General features: G+C 49.4%; 1 pseudogene across 1 annotated transcript in view; it reads left to right on the plus strand.

Moving 5' to 3' along the window:
- Positions 1-855: 855 nt before the first annotated feature.
- The window catches only part of LOC307053859 (phosphoethanolamine/phosphocholine phosphatase-like), a 59,808-nt pseudogene continuing 40,838 nt past the window's right edge, over positions 856-19,825 (plus strand). Inside the window, exon 1 of the transcript in view lies at positions 856-923. The product of the transcript in view is annotated as a phosphoethanolamine/phosphocholine phosphatase-like (transcript). The remainder of the gene's footprint in view (positions 924-19,825) is intronic.

Consider the following 19,825-nt stretch of genomic DNA (forward strand, 5'->3'; position numbering starts at 1 on the left):
CGTGGGCCTTGCTCCAGGCTGGTCTGTGCTGACAGCGTGATACATGGTGGAGCTTCCTGAGTCCTCCGGGGGCTGGAGGCCAAGGTCAGGCACATGGCGGTCCCCACATTGACGTGACAGACCCCAGTAAACCCTGCACTTCAGGACTCAGGTGGGATTTCCTGGGCTGCCACAGCCGAGGAGGCTGGACCCTGCTCATCCCCACTGTCCTTGCTGATTTTAACTTGCATCCTTCACCATAATAAACCCTGGGTATAACAGCTTCAGGGAATTCTGGGAGCCTCCACGAAAAAAGAAGCCAGGGAGGGAGTCACTGGGTCCCCGACTTTGCAGTTGAGGTCAGAAGTCAGTGGGGAGGATCTTGGGGCCCTGGAATCTGAAGGGCCCCCCTACCAGGGGAGGGGTAGGAGACCCCGGGTGGTAGTTAAGCTGAGTCCAAGGCCCTCCTGCGTAGGAGGCATCCTAGCCCCGGGGATCCCAAAGAGGCCGGCTCCCTCCTCCCCTCCGCCCCCAGGCCTGGTCCCTGCTCTTGAGACATTCCCTAGGGTGGGGTCCTGGTGCTGGAGGTGCCCCGATGCTGTGGCCTCCTGAGCCTCCAGTGAGGATAACGGGAGTGGGGGAAGACTTGTTCACAGAAAGGGAGCTTCTGCCGGAACAGAGCCTGGGTCTGCTGCCCCCGCCCCCAGGTGCACTGGGACAGGAACGTGAGAGCGAGGCCCCCTCCCCTCCCAAGACACCCAGGACACGTGGGCGCTGGTCGCTGGACTCCCACACGATATTAAAATCTCCCACGCAGGCCTCATGGGTGAGAGACACTGTTTAAAGACTATTAATGGGGCCAGGGGAGCCCAGAGGATGAAGCTGGGTGTGGGGAGAGTTGGAAAGTCACCCAAGGACACGCTCTCCTTGAAGCGACCCCCCAGGTGAGCTCAGGTGGAGGTGGACCCCTCAAGTCAGAGCCCACATTCGGGGTCTTTGGGGGACAAATAGCCAAGCACCCCCAGTCCTTGCCTTCACCTGCTGCAGTTAGGGCATGCCCTGCCTTCTTCATGGCCAAGTTCTCACCCCTCCCAGAAGGCCTCTTGGGGGTTAATGGGATGGGGGTGTCCATGGCAGGACTGGAGGGCCTGTGGTGGGCTGGAGGCCACATGGCAGGCAGGAGGGCTCCCACCGAGCCTGCCGGTCCACACCTCCTGGTCACAGGCCCGCACAGAGTCCACCAGGCTGTGGACGTGTAGAAGGTGCAGAGGTGTGGGGACCGGGCCAGGCATGCTGGTGTCTGACCACCGAGCGGTCAGTGTGGAGTATTCCCAGGGAGCCCTGGCTGTGCTCGCACCCTCCCGGGAAGGACACGTCAGCATGGTCCCTGGAATGACGGGGAGGTCAGCCGGCAGCGCCCCCCCACCCAACCTCACTGTTACCACAGGAAACAAGAGACAACTCCGTGAGGAAACACAGAACATCACCAGCCTGATGCTGTCCTGAGGAAGGTCGGCTGACACCTGGGAACTGGCTGCTATAGTGGGTTGAATGGGGGCCCCCCAGAAGTTATGTCCACGTCATGCCCCCCAGAATCTGAGAATGGAACCGTATTTGGAAGTACGGTCTCTGCAGGTATAATTAGTTGCGGATCTGGAGATGACGTCATCCTGGATCTGGGTGGCCCTGAATCAGTGACAGTGTCCTTCTAAGAGACAAGCGGAGAGACACAGACACACAGGAGACACCACGTGAAGACGGAGGTAGAGACAGGAGGGATGCGGCCACAAGCCCAGGGATGCCTGGAGCCCCCAGAAGCTGGAAGAGGCAGGTAGGACCCTCCCCTGGAGCCTCCGGAGGGAGCGTGGCCCTGGGACACCTTGACCTCAGACGTCTGGTCTCCAGGACTGAGAGAGGACAGGTTTCTGTTGCTCTGAGCTTCCGTTTGTGGTCGTTCGTCACAGCTGCCCCAGGAAGCCAATGCAGCTGGTGAGCAGCTCCCGGGCCTGATCTAAACCCTCCCGCCTCCCGTTAGGGGCAGCCCCCTGCGCCTGTGCTGTTTGCACAAACCATGTGGCTCATGCTGGACCCCGGCTCCCCTTCTGGGCACTGGCATTTTGGAGGGTGAGGGCAGAGAACACCATGCGACCAGCCCCCAGCCGGGTGCCAAGCCTCTAGTGAGCTTCCCTGGGGGGACGGGGGTGCGGGTAACTGTCATGGCTCTGCCCTTCGTCGCTGGGGGAAGAGACACCCTAGAGACCCTCGAGGGAAGGAGGGGGCATGACGGGTCATGAGGTGACTGGAGCAGGGGCCCTCCCAACCGGGCATCCCTACTGCGTGCTGTGACCCATCTCAGCTGTGAGCACACAAGCCACGAGCATGTGCCGAGTCCTGTGAGCCTCCCAGCCAGTCCCTGAAGGTGAGGGAGGCCCTGCAGACCCCAGCCCTCTCCTCCACGTCTAGTAGGTGGAAGACCCACTTCTGCTTGCCATTCCAGAAGCGGTTCTGGGGCTGTCCTGGGAGGGCTTCTGGGGTTATGCGGGCTGAGCCCCTGTTGCTAGGCCCCCACTTCCCCACAAGAGCCTCCAGAGCAAGCTGTTTGCCCTGTTGCCTGAATGACCGCCCAGAAGTTTTCTCAGGAAAGAATCAGGGGTTTCTGTAGCGGCGTCTGCAGGCAGCTCTGCATCTGGGTCCACATTCACATCTTCTGTGTAAACACCGAGAACCTTCCCTGACACGTGCCCCCTGCTGACCACCTCCACATGCCAACCACAGGCCCCAGTGCGGGCGTCAGACTGACCACCCGTCTCAGCCTCCTCTTGTTGTCAGAGCTGCTCCAGGCCCTGCTCAAAACCCGTGGACCCACCTTTCACAGGGCTGTCCTCCACCCCCCAACTTCAGCAGGAGTTCACCTAAGTATTTAAGTGAAGGGGTCCAGAGATAAGAAAGGAAGCTACAAACAAATAAACAGATGGAACCACCTGGGACCAAGATGGCAACAAATGTGACCTCCAACAGACCCTGAATCTCATCACATGCTGAATTTACTATATCAGCATATTAAGTGACACACCTACCGGTGGCCATGACTGGACATGAAGGACCAAAAATGGGTAAAAGGAGGTGGTACCCCACCCCCTTGGGAAAAGCCCCACCCCCTTGGGAATAGCCCTGCCCCTTCCCCGGAAGGCCTCTTCATTCACTAGCCTCGCTCCTCCTCCCTTTGTCTTCACTCTTTAAAATTAAGCCACTTTCGGGCTTCCCTGGTTGCACAGTGGTTGAGAGTCCGCCTGCCGATGCAGGGGACGCGGGTTCATGCCCCGGTCCGGGAGGATCCCACGTGCCACAGAGCGGCTGGGCCCGTGAGCCATGGCCGCTGAGCCTGCGCGTCCGGAGCCTGTGCTCCGCAACGGAAGAGGCCACAACAGTGAGAGGCCTGCGTACTGCAAAAAAAAAAAAAAAAAAAAAAAATTAAGCCACTTTCTCCAGGAGGGCGAGAAGTTGATCTGTGAACTTAGTTCCCGCTTCTCCATTCTTTGGCCACTGAATAGAGCCTGTGCTGTGGTGGTCTCAGCTTTGGTTTTGTTATTTGCCTACTTGAACCCACGTGGAAAAAGGAAACGTCCCCCGTGGAGGCAGAGCGCCTCGCCAGGCTGGGACCCAAGCAGGGTCCACGTGACTTCACTTGGTAACAGTCTGTAAGGAGGCGGTGGTTCAGGGGGTCCGTGGCAGCTCCCGGTTCTCATTTCATCCCAGCACTGCCCACAGGGAAGTTGCTAAGCAACTCTGTGCCGGCTGCACAGAGAGGGCGCTCATACACACGCCCCCCTCACAGCCTACGGGGCTCTCATGGCCAGCCCCTCCCAGGATATGGAGCTCACCTGAGCAGGTACCCAGCAGCCCCCCGGGGCCCTCATGGTCAGGCCCCTCCCAGGATATGGAGTTCACCTGGGCTGGCACCCAGCAGCCTACAGGGCTCTCGTGGTCAGGCCCCTCCCCGGGTATGGAGCTCACCTGGGCAGGTACCCAGCAGCCCATGGGGCTCTCGTGGTCAGGCCCCTCCCCGGGTATGGAGCTCCCCTGGGCAGGCACCCAGCAGGTCTGGGCACAGAGGAACCGTGCACGTAGCCCTCATTGCAGAGCACCCCTAGCCCACCTGTCGGTTGAGCTGACCCTGAGCACCTCAGAGCAGGACTAACAAACAGCAGCTCCTGGACAGGTCTGTGACCCTGGGCTTCACTCTGTGTGGCCTCCCTCCACCAGGTCTTCCAGAGGCTTCCACTGCAGCTGGGGCACCAGGCCTCTGTCTTCACCCACCACCCCTCCTCTCCCTGACTCCTTGGTTCCTTTCATTAGGAGAGGGTCTTGAAGTTGTCTCCCACTCATGGACCAGAGAAAATGATTAGCAAACAAGCAGAGCTGCAGCCCCGTGTCTATCCTGACCCTCAGGACCCTACACCTGTTCCTTGGACCTGGCTGGTGCAGCAAGGCCCATTTTCTGCAACTCTGAGTCCCTGATGGACAAGGATTGGCTGACCTGGGCAGCCTGACCCTGCCTGCCAGCCCTCCCCAGGTGTGCCTGGGTTGAGGTCAATATAAACACCGCTCCAGGCAGCAAGAGCCCCTGCAGCTGTGCCTGACGCCATATTCTCTGCCCCGACAGCAGTGTAGGGGCTGGGCTGGTGGGAGGGAGTGAGGGGCCGTGGCTTTGTGGGTGGCCCGGTGTGAGTGGGGCTCTGCTGGACTTTCTGCAGGAGTTGCCAGGCTGCCACCTGCTAAAGAAGAGGATGTGTCACCCATACCTGCCGCTGGAATTTCTCCCCGGGCAGAGGTGAGGAAGGAAAAGAACAGTGGGGGCCGGGACAGGAGGGGTATCTCAGGCAGGGAAATGGAAAGCTTCCAGAAGAGCGCCCAGGGCCAGGACCATCCTGGCTGGCCTGCAGGCACCAAGTTGGCCTGCGTGCTGTCGCTGGTGTGGCTCCACGGCCTTTCCTCTAGACTTTCAAGTCCTTGCACACATTCAGGTGTTTTACCTGGGAAGGGTGGGAACAGTTCAGCAGCAGCTGGCCTGGGACTCAGCTCACGTTTACTCACAGATGCCTCGGCACCGTCCCCCAGCTTTGCAATGAGGACACTCCTTGCAGGGGGGCTGCTGGCTGCATGGGAGACGATTTCCCACCTCTGACCAACTTCAGAATTGTTTACCACTGGAGCAAGTGTCCTGATAGGGTTTTCATCTGTGTAACTAGTGGTTATTTTATTTTATTTTATTTTTTTTGCAGTTACGCGGGCCTCTCACTGTTGTGGCCTCTCCCGTTGCAGAGCACGGGCTCTGGACGCGCAGGCTCAGCGGCCATGGCTCACGGGCCCAGCTGCTCCACGGCATGTGGGATCCTCCCGGACCGGGGCACAAACCCGTGTCCCCTGCATCAGCAGGCGGACTCTCAACCACTGCACCACCAGGGAAGCTCCAACTAGTGGGATCTTAATTAGCAACGTGAAGGGTGACATCAGAGGTCCTGAATCAGGATGGAAATACTTATCCCCAACAGGTACAGGCGTAAAAACCTGGGGAGGACGTGTGCAGCCGGCACCCTTAGGGATGGGCTTCCGACTGACCCCTCCACATTCTGGTGTCCAGCCTCTGCTTTAGGATTTCTGGGGCTCAGTGCTGACTCTAAGGGTTCTGCAATCCAGCCTGTATCGGCCTTTAGTGAGACCCACACTTCCGGGATCCTACAGAGCAGGGTCTGTGTGACCGTTCTGTGGCTTCTGTAACAAATGACCACAAGCTGGGTGGTTTAAAACAACAGGAATTCATCCTCCCCCAGTCCTGGAGACCCGGCATCTGAGATAAAGGTGTTGCAGGATGGAAGTCTCTCAAAAGGCTCTAGGATAGGGTTCTCCCTGCCTTTTCCAGCTTCTAGGGGCTCCAGGCATCCCCAGGCTTGCGGCTGCGTCCCTCCCGTCTCTGCCTCTGTCTTCACGTGGCTTCTCCTCTATGTCGGTGTTTCTCCTCTTTTGTCTCTCATAAGGACTCTCTCAATTGGATTGAGGGCCACCCTAACCCAAGATGACCTCACCTCGAGATCCTTCACTACATATACAAAGACCCTTTTCCTAGATATGGTCCTGTTCACGTGTTCTGGGGGGCACATCTTTTGGGGCCAGCATTCAACCCATTATCTGTGTATAAAATAACCCTCATTTTAGGAGGTTACCAAGGTCCCATATAGACTGGCACAGACAGCAGCCATGTGGGTGGGGTCTGGGCAGAGTGAGGACCCTGGAATCACCTGGAAAGGATGAAGTCCTGGCTGCATTAGGTGAGCTCTTCCACCACGGGGCCCGTGGAAACAGCCACTCCACTCTGTCCATGGAAAGGGACCCAGTGCCGAGTCCAGAAGTGGTTATACTGCAAAGCTGGCTCCTCTGGGATTTCATCATCAGTAGCATCATGTAACCAATAACTACGGGCTTGGAGGAGTCACTCTCTGGCACATGATGACAGCACTGTCACTTTAGGCTCATCAAGCCTAGAATAGGAATGTTTGAAGGAGAAGAGTTTGGGAGATTGCGAAGCTTGGTTGTCAAGGAAACTGAGCAGGTTTGTCAAGGTTGTCAAGGAAACTTCTCCCTTAAACTGAAGGCAGAGCTGAGGGAGCTGAACTCCAGGGATCTTTTAAAGGGGCTGCTCTGAAGCACCATCACCTGAGTGGTGGTCTCAGCGTGAGCTGAGGTTTGAGAAAAGTGTGATGAGATTAAGCCTGACTTTCTGTGACAGCTGGGGAGGGCTTTGTAAAGCACCTTGGCTTTTAAGGCAAAGGTTTGTTGCTGGAACAAAGTGTCTCCCAAAACTGGTCTGAAGCTCAAGACGTCTCTGTCCCCTTCTTGTGAGAGTCCAGGGCAGGTGGGTGTCAGGCCCCAGGCTCTGTCCCCCTTGTTTCTCCTCCCTGCTTCCAGGTGAGGGCTCCAACCAGCAGGGTGGGGTGACCAGCTGGGCATCATGCCCTCTGTCCAAGATGCAGGCTGGCCAGGGCCCTCACCACCTCCACCCCTTCCCCTTGGTAACACGAGACCCTGCGTCCCAGCTGTAAGGGGTGGGAAGGTTGGGAGGTGCAGGGTAGCTGTGAACAGGAAAAAGGGAAATGGGTTCTGATGGGCAGCTGTGTGGCTCTGCTGTGAGGGTCACCTGGACAGTAGCGCACAGACTCTGGGGCCTGTGAAGCTTCGATGCTTTGTGGTTCTGGAAATCCTATAGGAGACGGTCTACAGCAGGTGAAGCTAATGCCCTCAGTGGAGGTGGTGAAGCCAAAGATCTGCAGTTCAGACTGAAGGTGCCAATGTACATACAGGACAAAACCATCTCGTGTGAATGTAGTTCAGGCACGTTTAACGTGAATGCAGTCATGTTAATGCCTAGCATCTTCTATCTCGTGCCTCCCATCAGGGACCCCCTCCTCAGGTCCTGAGGATCCTGTAACTCACATACAGGGGGATGGAGCTTGGGCTCTGTCCAGTCTAAGCCCTGAGTTACCCTGCGTGTGAGTCTGCTCAGGACCCCTGTAACAAAGAGCACAGACTGGGCCACTTGAATAACAGACCTATCTCCCATTCCTGGATGCTGAGATCAAGGTGTCTGCAGGCTGATTTCTCCTGAGGCCTCTCTACTTGGTGCTTAGACAGCCGTCTTCTCCCCAGGCCCTCACATGGTCTCCCCCTGTGCCTATCTGTGTCCTAATCTCTTCTTGTAGGACATCAATCCTATTGGATTAGGATCCAGCCTAGTGACCTCATTTTTACCTTGATCACCTCTTTAAAAATCCCATCTCCAAATACAGCCACGTCCTGGGGTCCTGGGGGTTAGGGATTCAGCATGTGGATTTGGGGGGACGTGACTGAGCCTCTACCATCCTCCTTAGGAGCCAAGGGTGCCTTGGTGCTTCCTTCCCTCAAGTCACACGAGGTGATGTAATGGCTCAAGGAGAGGCCACTCGTAGAGTTTGTGTCCCAGCAGGGGAGCCCTTCTCTGCTCTCTTTGATCAGGCAGTGGCAGTGCCAGTCCCCTCCGGAGGTGAGCAGTTCTGGGGTTTCCTGCTGTGTCTCCTGGCCTGCTGAGGTGCTCATTGTCAGGGAACCCAGGAGTCAGCAGCCTAGTGGGGATGCCGGGGACTCTCAGGGCCTTGGCAGATGTCTCTCCCGGCAGATACCCTAGCGAAAGTGGGGAAACTTTGGGGGATTACAGGTGGGAGAGAGTCACAGTCTCATTTATGCTTCAGAAAGACCATGTTGGGGTGGGATGTGAGATGCACTGTGGGGGAAGGGAGCTTTGTCAGGCCTGATGGAGGAACCAGGCACAAGATCGGGCTTGGGCCAGGGCTGTGGGTGTAGAGGGGAATTAGTACGGGAACTGGCCACAGACTGTTGTCGAAATATCGGCTTCCCTGTGCACTGAGGCTGAGCAGAAATACAGACAGGGATTTTTTTTATTAGTTTTTGCTTTATAACAAAGTGAATCAGTCATACATATACATCTGTTCCCACATCCCTTCCCTCCTGCGTCTCCCTCCCTCCCACCCTCCCCATCCCACCCCTCCAGGCGGTCACAAAGCACCGAGCTGATCTCCCTGTGCTATGCGGCTGCTTCCCACTATCTATCTACCTTACATTTGGTAGTGTATATATGTCCATGCCTCTCTTTCGCTTTGTCACAGCTTACCCTTCCCCCTCCCCATATCCTCAAGTCCATTCTCAAGTAGGTCTGTGTCTTTATTCCCGTTTTACCCCTAGGTTCTTCATGACATTTTTTTTTAAATTCCATATATATGTGTTAGCATACGGTATTTGTCTTTCTCTTTCTGACTTACTTCACTCTGTATGACAGACTCTAGGTCTATCCACCTCATTACAAATAGCTCAGTCTCGTTTCTTTTTATGGCTGAGTAATATTCCATTGTATATATGTGCCACATCTTCTTTATCCATTCATCCGATGATGGACACTTAGGTTGTTTCCATCTCCGGGCTATTGTGAATAGAGCTGCAATGAACATTTTGGTACATGTCTCTTTTTGAATTATGGTTTTCTCAGGGTATATGCCTAGTAGTGGGATTGCTGGGTCATATGGCAGTTCTATTTTTAGTTTTTTAAGGAACCTCCATACCGTTCTCCATAGTGGCTGTACCAATTCACATTCCCACCAGCAGTGCAAGAGTGTTCCCTTTTCTCCACACCCTCTCCAGCATTTATTGTTTCTAGATTTCTTGATGGCCATTCTGACTGGTGTGAGATGATATCTCATTGTAGTTTTGATTTGCATATCTCTAATGATTAATGATGTTGAGCATTCTTTCATGTGTTTGTTGGCAGTCTGTATATCTTCTTTGGAGAAATGCCTATTTAAGTCTTCTGCCCATTTTTGGATTGGGTTATTTGTTTTTTTGCTATTGAGCTGCATGAGCTGTTTATAAATTTTGGAGGTTAATCCTTTGTCATTTGCTTCATTTGCAAATATTTTCTCCCATTCTGAGGGTTGTCTTTTCATCTTGTTTATGGTTTCATTTCCTGTGCAAAAGATTTGAAGTTTCATTAGGTCTCATTTGTTTATCTTTGTTTTTATTTCCATTTCTCTAGGAGGTGGGTCCAAAAGGATCTTGCTGTGATTTATGTCATAGAGTGTTCTGCCTAGGTTTTCCTCTAAGAGTTTGATAGTTTCTGGCCTTACATTTAGGTCTTTAATCCATTTTGAACTTATTTTTGTGTATGGTGTTAGGGAATGATCTAATCTCATACTTTTACATGTCCCTGTCCAGTTTTCCCAGCACCACTTATTGAAGAGACTGTCCTTTCTCCACTGTACATTCCTGCCTCCTTTATCAAAGATAAGTTGGCCATATGTGCGTGGGTTTATCTCTGGGCTTTCTATCCTGTTCCATTGATCTATCTTTCTGTTTTTGTGCCAGTACCACACTGTCTTGATTACTGTAGCTTTGTAGTATAGTCTGAAGTCAGGGAGCCTGATTCCTCCAGCTCCGTTTTTTGTTCTCAAGATTGCTTTGGCTATTCGGGGTCTTTTGTTTTTCCAAACAAATTTTGAAATTTTTTGTTCTAGTTCTGTGAAAAATGCCAGTGGTAGTTTGATAGGGATTGCATTGAATCTGTAGATTGCTTTGGGTAGTAGAGTCATTTTCACAATATTGATTCTTCCAATCCAGGAGCATGGTATATCTCTCCATCTATTTGTATCATCTTTAATTTCTTTCATCAGTGTCTTATAATTTTCTGCATACAGGTCTTTTGTCTCCTTGGGTAGGTTTATTCCTAGATATTTTATTCTTTTTGTTGCAATGGTAAATGGGAGTGTTTTCTTGATTTCATTTTCATATTTTTCATCATTAGTGTACAGGAATGCCAGAGATTTCTGTGCATTAATTTTGTATCCTGCTACTTTACCAAATTCATTGATTAGCTCTAGTAGTTTTCTGGTAGCATCTTCAGGATTCTCTATGTATAGTATCATGTCATCTGCAAACAGTGACAGCTTTACTTCTTCTTCTCTGATTTGGATTCCTTTTATTTCTTTTTCTTCTCTGATTGCTGTGGCTAAAACTTCCAAAACTATGTTGAATAATAGTGGTGAGAGTGGACAACCTTGTCTTGTTCCTGATCTTAGTAGAAATGGTTTCAGTTTTTCACCATTGAAAACGATGTTGGCTATGGGTTTGTCCTATGTGGCCTTTATTATGTTGAGGTAAGTTCCCTCTATGCCTACTTTCTGCAGGGTTTTTATCATAAATGGGTGTTGAATTTTGTCGAAAGCTTTTTCTGCACCTATTGAGATGATTATATGGTTTTTCTGCTTCTATTTGTTAATATGGTATATCACATTGATTGATTTGCATACACTGAAGAATCCTTGCATTCTTGGGATAAAATCCACTTGATCATGGTGTATGATCCTTTTAATGTGCTGTTGGATTCTGTTTGCTAGTATTTTGTTGAGGATTTTTGCATCTATGTTCATCAGTGATATTGGCTGTAGTTTTCTTTCTTTGTGACATCCTTGCCTGGTTTTGGTATCAAGGTGATGGTGGCCTCGTAGAATGAGTTTGGGAGTGTTCCTCCCTCTGCTATATTTTGGAAGAGTTTTAGAAGGATAGGTGTTAGCTCTTCTCTAAATGTTTGATAGAATTCAGCTGTGAAGCCACCTGGTCCTGGGCTTTTGTTTGTTGGAAGATTTTTAATCACAGTTTCAATTTCAGTGCTTGTGATTGGTCTATTCATATTTTCTATTTCTTCCTGATTCAGTCTTGGCAGGTTGTGCATTTCTAAGAATTTGTCCATTTCTTCCAGGTTGTCCATTTTATTGGCATAGAGTTGCTTGTAGTAATCTCTCATGATCTTTTGTATTTCTGCAGTGTCAGTTGTTACTTCTCCTTTTTCATTTCTAATTCTATTGATTTGAGTCTTCTCCCTTTTTTTCTTGATGAGTCTGGCTAATGGTTTATCAATTTTGTTTATCTTCTCAAAGAACCAGCTTTTAGTTTTATTGATCTTTGCTATCGTTTCCTTCATTTCTTTTTCATTTATTTCTGATCTGATCTTTATGATTTATTTCCTTCTGCTAATTTTGGGGGGTTTTTGTTCTTCTTTCTCTAATTGCTTTAGGTGCAGGGTCAGGTTGTTTACTCGAGATGTTTCCTGTTTCTTAAGGTGGGATTGTATTGCTATAAACTTCCCCCTTAGAACTGCTTTTGCTGCGTCCCATAGGTTTTGGGTCATCGTGTCTCCATTGTCATTTGTTTCCAGGTATTTTTTGATTTCCTCTTTGATTTCTTCAGTGATCACTTCGTTATTGAGTAGTGTATTGTTTAGCCTCCATGTGTTTGTATTTTTTTTACAGATCTTTTCCTGTAATTGATGTCTAGTCTCATAGCATTGTGGTCGGAAAAGTTACTTGATACAGGGCTTCCCTGATGGCGCAGTGGTTGAGAGTCTGCCTGCCGATGCAGGGGACGAGGGTTCGTGCCCCGGTCCGGGAAGATCCCACATGCCGCGGAGTGGCTAAGCCCGTGAGCCATGGCCGCTGGGCCTGTGCGTCCGGAGCCTGTGCTCCGCAACGGGAGAGGCCACAACAGTGAGAGGCCCACGTACCGCAAAAAAAAAAAAAAGATACTTGATACAATTTCAGTTTTCTTAAATTTACCAAGGCTTGATTTGTGACCCAAGATATGATCTATCCTGGAGAATGTTCCATGAGCACTTGAGAAAAATGTGTATTCTGTTGTTTTTGGATGGAATGTCCTATAAATATCAATTAAGTCCATCTTGTTTAATGTATCATTTAAAGCTTGTGTTTCCTTATTTATTTTCATTTTGGATGATCTGTCCATTGGTGAAAGTGGGGTGTTAAAGTCCCCTACTGTGAGTGTGTTACTGTCGATTTCCCCTTTTATGGCTGTTAGTATTTGCCTTATGTCTTGAGGTGCTCCTATGTTAGGTGCATAAATATTTACAATTGTTATATCTTCTTCTTGGATCGATCCCTTTATCATTATGTAGTGTCCTTCTTTGTCCCTTCTAATAGTCTTTATTTTAAAGTCTATTTTGTCTGATATAAGAATTGCTACTCCAGCTTTCTTCTGATTTCCATTTGACTGGAATATCTTTTTCCATGCCCTTACTTTCAATCTGTATGTGAGAGACAGGGATTTTTGAGGAAGAGAGAGATGGCTTTATTTTTCTGCCAGGCAGAAGGGAAGGCACAGCCGGCTAGTGCCTCAAGAACTGGGCACCCCCTCCTTGAGAATCAGGGAAGATTTTATATGTGGGGCTCTCGCAGTCCGGAGTATAGGATGAGGATCAAAGTAGTGAAGGTCTTGCATTCCTCCTTTCCTTTGCATTATTTCTAAACAGTCACAGTTGGCATCAGACCGCCCGGTAATTGGGGTCCAGCAGTCTGGTAATTGCATCCGTTTGCCTCTGGTTTATCGGCCGGTGACCTTGTTTCTGAAATGAAAAACTATAGGGGGTGACTTGTTATGAGGGGCGTATAGAATGTAAGTGCTGGACATAATAAGGTTAGGGAGTGAGAGGCAGGGGATGTAACTCACACAGAGTCAGGGGTGATGGGTGCCGAATGTAAATTACATAGTGTTAGGGAGTGAGGTTAGCTTTGTAAAGTACAAATCTAGTTACTACAAATGAGTGAGAAAGGAAAACAAGGAGTGATGAGCTCTTTCAGGCCAGGTAATGTTTATTCTCTAGCCTGTTCGCTGTTCCCTTTGTTTTCCTTGTTCTCAGGGGAAGGAAAACTTCATTTCTATTTTTGCTGCAAGAAGACTCTGGAGGAGCAGATGACAGTCACTGGGGCGCAAGGAGGGTGGGAGCCTGGGAGACCCCAGTGTTACCGAACAAAATGTGGGTCCGCTTGCCCGAGTGCAGTAAAGCCAGTCTACTGACACCAGGTGTGGTGAAGGAAAGTGCAGCTCTAATTGTACAAGTGCCAATACAAGGAGGCCAGGTGGCTTGTGCTCTGGAACCCCGAACTCCCTGAAGGATTTCAGCAAAGCAATTTTAAAGGCCAAGTGACGGCGGGGGGTCGCAGGGTACGTGATCAGCTGGTGCACAATTCTCTGGTTGATGGTGAGGTAACAGGCGGTTAACATTATAAATTCTTAGGCACCAGAAGCTCCGGGGTTACCTGTTCATGATCATCAAGTAGTTAATTCCTTCAACTTGGTGGTGGAGGAAGCGTGCGTCAGACACTGTTATCCGGGTACTTCAGAGAGGACCTACAGCAGAGGACGTGGGGGAGGGCTCTGTCCTGGGAAGGCCCCGTAGGGTCCTGCTCGGTTACACCCGGTGCCTGGGCTCAGCAACCTGGGAAGGTGGGGCTGCTCCTGGCTGTGGGGAGCTGCGGGATCCCAGTCCTCTGAGGGGCCTGTTAGCCCCCAAGGTAAGATGGGGGTGCAGTGGCTGGACAGAGGCGTCTGGCCTTGGGGAGGGGTCCAGGCTGGAAATGTCACGGGAATCCTCCCAGGGAGGGAGAGGAAAGGCCAATGGGGGCAGGTAGGTCACAGCAGACTACGTGCAGGTGACTGCGGTCCTGGTGGAAGCAACTCAGAGCCAGAAAGGAGTGGCCGTCAGGGGCTCAGATCCATTCTCTTGTTCCTTTGTAAAACCGCTGTGTCAGAGTTTGAGACACCGCCAGGAGACGTCTGGGCCCAGTGCTGCCATGGCTTCATCAAAGGGGCCCAGGGGGAACACAGGACCACTGCAGACCCCACCCATGTCCTCACTGGGAATGAACCCCATCGGGGCTCCTAGGCTCACAGACTTGAGGGAACCTCTGTCCTCAGGACCGGTCTTCCTCCTTCCTCTCACCTGCTGGTCAGAGGCCCAGGAAACCCCAACCTGGCTCCACCCCCAGGGCCTGGATTCAGAGGCCCAGGAACCCCCAACCTGGCTCCACCCCCAGGGCCTGGATTCAGAGGCCCAGGAACCCCCAAAGTGGCTCCACCCCCAGGGCCTGGATTCTGGGACAGCTTAGGGGTAAGCAAGACCCTCATGCTCCTTTATCTGCCTGGGGGTGAGAATGTCTTAAACGCTGCAATTGCCTGATTATGGAGGGCTGAGTGTTTCCAGCAGGTATGGGTGGAAAGATGGGGTGTGAAGTTCTTATGTCTGCAGGGTCTTCCCAGCGTGAAGATGTGTGTGTTTCCCCCGGCCAGTCAGCATCCTCCCAGGAAGCCCAGATCCAGGATTACGAGGGCAGAGGCTCTCCCCTTGCTTATCTGTAACTTCCCACGCCCACAGCAAGGAGCCTGGCTCCCACCATCTGCCATTTATCTGTGCATTGCTCCTTTACAGGTTACATGTGCAGAGGTTTCAGAATTGTTAGCTACTACACCCTGGAAAGAACTTCATAAAATAAAGCCCACTGTTTATATATGGTCCATTTAGCCTTTAGTCTACAGATTCCATTCATTTCCAAAGGTAACTTAGGTCAGCACCTTTTACTCCATCCTCTACAGTGAGTTGTTTCCATATATTTCTAACATAGTTAGAGTCTGTGACATTATGTATTCCATCCTGCAACACTCCTACATCCTAAATAACTAAATTTGAATAGATTATGATTGGCCCCTTGGGCTATGCACATCTGTTGGTTCACCCACAGTGGTGATGCTAATCACCCTTGTAGGAGTCCACATACTACAAGAGGCACCGTCGGAAGATTATATTGGGAGCCACTGTGTCTTGGGTGCTGTGGATGACCTGGATGTAGTTGAAACAATGGGATTTCTGAATTCTAGTTTTCCACATTCATCCACCAACCGCATACCTGTAGATTGATTCCTGGGTTCTCTGCTCTGTTGCTCTGGTCTGTGTGCCTGTTTTTGTGCCAATTCCACACTTTTTTGGGACTGTAGCTTCGTAATGAAGTGTGAAGTCAGGGAGGGAGATGCCTCCAGCCCGTTCTCCTGCCTCAGGGTCGCTTTGGCTCTTCTGGGTCCTTTGTGGTTCCACACACAACTTAATATTGTTTGTTCTGTTTCTATGGAAAATGTCATTGGACGTTTGGTAGGGATTGCGTTGAATGTGTACATTAATTTGGCTAGAATGCATATTTTTTTAATTAAAAAAAATTGTGGGCCACACCATGTGGCATGCAGGATGTGGGGTCTTAGTTCCCCAACCAGGGATCGAACCCGCGCCCCCTGCAGTGGGCGTGCAGAGTCCCAACCCCTGGACGGCCAGCGAAGTCCCACCTTAGAATGCATATTTTTACAATATTGTTTTTACCCATGAGCACGGGGTATCTTTCCATTTAGTTTTGTCCATTCAGTTTCCTTTATCAGTGTCTTCCAGTTTTCAGTCTGCAGGTCCTTCACGTCCTTGGTTAAATTTACTCCTAGTTATCTTTTTGGATGCAATTGTAAGTGGGATTTTTTTAATCCTTTTTCTGATGGTTCATTATCAGTGTATAGAATCACAAATGATTTTTGTGCATTGATTTTCTTTTTGTGTGTGTGTCCTGCAGCTTTACTGAATTCATTTTTTAGTTGTAACAGTTTTTTGGTGGTTGAATGTGGAAAACTAGAATTCAGAAATCCCACTGTTTCATCTACATCTAGGTTATCCACAGCACCCAAGACATAGTGGCTCCCAATATAATCTTCCTATGGTGCTTCTTGTAGTATGTGGACTCCTACAAGGGTGATTAGCATCACCACTGTGGGTGAACTGGATCTGGGTAGGGCTTGGACTCTATAACAGAGTTTGATGTCTGTATTTCTGGCGTGGTATGACATGGTTGTTTTGATAAGTACTTTATTTTCTAGTAAATTTCAAGTGTATAAAAAACTTTAAATAGCAGTATAAAGTTTTCCACATTCACAAAATACTCCAGTTTGTTTTACCCTGCGAGAGTGGGAGGGCCACTCTCCCAGGGAACCAGCACATAACCCCATAATGAGGAATAATTATGGTTTCCACATTATAATCCTATCCACAGACCTGCTTCAACTTTCACCAGCTGCCCCAGCTTTGTGGAAATGTATTTTTCTATTCGAATCCAGTTTTCTTTTCTTGGAACCATCACTGGGGATTTTCCTCACTTAAAAAACCTTGCTGAGTGTAAAGTGTACAAGATGAGCATGATCTGGGTGGTTTTTCTGTATGGCTTCTTTCAGTTAGGATGTTTTCAGTGTTTATCCACATTGAAACATTGATCATTATTTCATTCATTTTTTCCATTGTGATTAAAACACATAACATTTACCATTTAAACCATTTTTAAAAGCTTTTTAAAATTATTTTATTTTATTTTCTATTTTTTGGCTGTGTCAGGTCTTTGTTGCTGCATGCAGGCTTTCTCTAGTTGCGGCGAGCGGGACTACTCTTCGTTGCCGTGTGCAGGCTTCGCATTGCGGTGACTTCTCTTGTTGCGGAGCATGGGCTCTAGGCTCACGGGTTTCAGTGGTTGTGTCACGAGGGCTCAGTAGCTGTGGCTCGCAGGCTTAGTTGCTCTGTGGCATGCGGGATCTTCCAGGACCAGCGCTTGAACCCGTGTCCCCTGCATTGGCAGGAGGATTCTTAACCACTGTGCCACGAGGGAAGCCCCATTTAAACCATTTGTAAGTACACAGTTCTGTGGCATTAACTGCATTCACATTGTTGTAAAAATATCCTCACCATCCACCTCCAGAACTTTATTTTCCCCATGTGAAACCGTAGCCATTAAACACGAACTCACCTCAACCCCTGGCAACCTTATTCTACTTTGTCTTTGAGTTTGACTTATCTGGATACCTCATACTAGTGGAATCATAGAACGTTTGTCCTTTTTGTGTCTGGCTGGTTTCACTTAGCATAATGACTTCAAGGTTTATCCACATTGTAGCATGTGAGAGAATTACCTTAGTTTTAAAGGTTGAGTCATATTCCATTGTGTATATACTACACTGTACTTATCCATTCATCTGTTGAAGGATGTGTTGTGTTGCTTCCACCCTTTGGCTATTGTGAATAATGTTGCTATAAATATGGGGTACAAATGTCTGTTCCAGTCCTTGCTTTCTAATATTCTGGGTGTACACCCTGGAGTGGAACCAAGGGATCACACATTTTCCATGTTTTTTAGGAGCCACCATACAGTTTTCCACAGCGGCTGTATAATTTTACTTTATTCCTTTGTATGACAGAATAATGTAGCTTATGGATCTACCTTATTTTGTTTATCCGTTTACCTGCTGATGGACATTTAAATCTTTTCTACCCTGGGCTATTGTGAACAGTGCTGCTATGAATAATTGGTGTACAAGTTTTTGTTTGAACACCTGTTTTCCATTTTTTTGGTATATATCTAGGAGTGGAGTTGTTGAACCACATGGTAATCGTATTTTATATTTTTGAGTAAATGGTAAAGGTTTGTACACATAGACTGCACCATTGTACATCTCCACAAGTAACTTTTAAGGGTTCCAATTGCTCTGCATTGTTGCCAACATTTGTTGTTTTTATTTATATATTTTAAAATTGATTTTTAAAGTTTATTTTTATTCTAGTGTGTGTGAAGGGGCATCACACTGTGGCTTTCATTTGCATTTTCATCATGACTACTGACGTTTGACATCTTTCCATGTCCTTGTTGACCGTTTGTATGTCTTGCCTGGAGAGCAGTCCGTGCAGCCATTTGTCTGTTTCAAAAATTTTATTGTTTGCCTTTTTGTTGATGAGTTGGAAAAGTCCTGGGTATATTCTAGGTAAAGAGTCTTATCAGATATAGAATGTGCCAATATTGTCTTCCATTCTGTGGGCTGTCTTTTTACTTTCTGGTGCACAAAGGTTTGTAATTTTGAGGAAATCCAATTTATCTATTTTTTTCTTTCATTTCTTATGCTTTACTGTCAAATCTAAGAAACCATTGCTAAATTCATGGTCAGCAAGATTTAATTCCTTGGTTTATTTGAGAGTTCATACAGTCATCCCTCGGTACCCACTAGGCCAGGCTTTATGCCTGGGGTTGAGTCAGTGTGAGGGTTCAGGGGTCACAGTTTAGGGTTATGGGTCATTGTTGGAGCGTCCTGGTAGAGGGCTGTGGCTAAAGGGTCGGGGGTTAGAGTTTAGGGGTCAGGGGCGAGGGTCTAGGGGTCTGGGGGGAGGGTTGTTAGGGGGTTACGGTTAGAGGTTAGGGTTCTTAGGGTGAAGGTTAGAGTTAGGTTTAAGCACAATTGGCCCTCATTGCCCTCCCCTCTCTTTTTCTCTGAAGCCTCCAGAATGGATAGGACTTGCCCAGGGTCAAACAGGAGTCAGGGAGCTGAGGTCAATAACTGTTTTTCTGGCCTCCCTTCCCCCAGTCCTGGGTTCTGAGAGAAGAATGAAATGTCTGTTCTTGTCTCGGACTGTTTCTTATCCAACTCAACCTCTGTCAAGGATTGGGGAGGGTGTCAGAAGTCATGCATGGTTTCCTTCTGCCCTCCTACCTGGGAAGGGTGATGCTGGCCCTACTCTGTCTGGGCAGCCCCAGGTTCCAGCACAGCCAAGACAGGAGGGCACTCAGCGGACACGTGTGGATTTATACAGGACTGGGTGCAGTGACCTGCCAGCCCTCAGATGCTGCCTTCTTAAGGGCTGGTGGGGCCCTCCTGGCACTGGAAGCATCCTTTGTTCCATCTGAGTGGGCATGAATAGATGATCAAGTCTCAGGCAGGACAGCCCTTGACCTCTGACTATCCAGGCAGCCATCTGTGGTCCTCTAGCTCAGTCCAGCCTGGGCATTGTCAGGCCCTCATGTACAGTTATGGAGCTGACCATGATGCCGGGCAATTCAAGAGCTACCTGGGCAGTGTAGACATTCCTTTGAGAAGTTTCAACTACCGACATGCATGTGGCTGAGAAAAAGGCATCCCCCTCACAGCCTCATAGGCTGCCAAGAGAAGTAATAATCCTCTAAACATTGGAGTGTGTCCCTGACACAACACCCATACAGCAGACCATGGCCCTGCAATCCTTTGTCCTTTCAGTCATTAGAAACTTTTGACATGCATATTCATTAATAATCAAAGATGTGGGAGCAACTGGACCTCCCAGTGGGAGGTTTACACTGACACTGCCATTGTCTTGGAGAGCCATATGCATCCATGTGGCCTCTGGAAGCCTGTCAATTATGGGTTCCATGGCATGGAATAATTCTTGAGCCTCCCGTTACTTCATTGCACAAGAGTTTCCTTACCACCCTGGCATTTGGTTTCTTCCTCTTAGTAAAGGAGAGAGAAGAAACTGGAAAAGGAGCAGTATTGTTTTTCAGGGATGGGTAGTTAATATGGCCAGGGAGGTGGC

This window comes from Hyperoodon ampullatus (assembly GCF_949752795.1).
Source record: "Hyperoodon ampullatus genome assembly, chromosome: 5".
NCBI lineage: Eukaryota > Metazoa > Chordata > Mammalia > Artiodactyla > Ziphiidae > Hyperoodon > Hyperoodon ampullatus.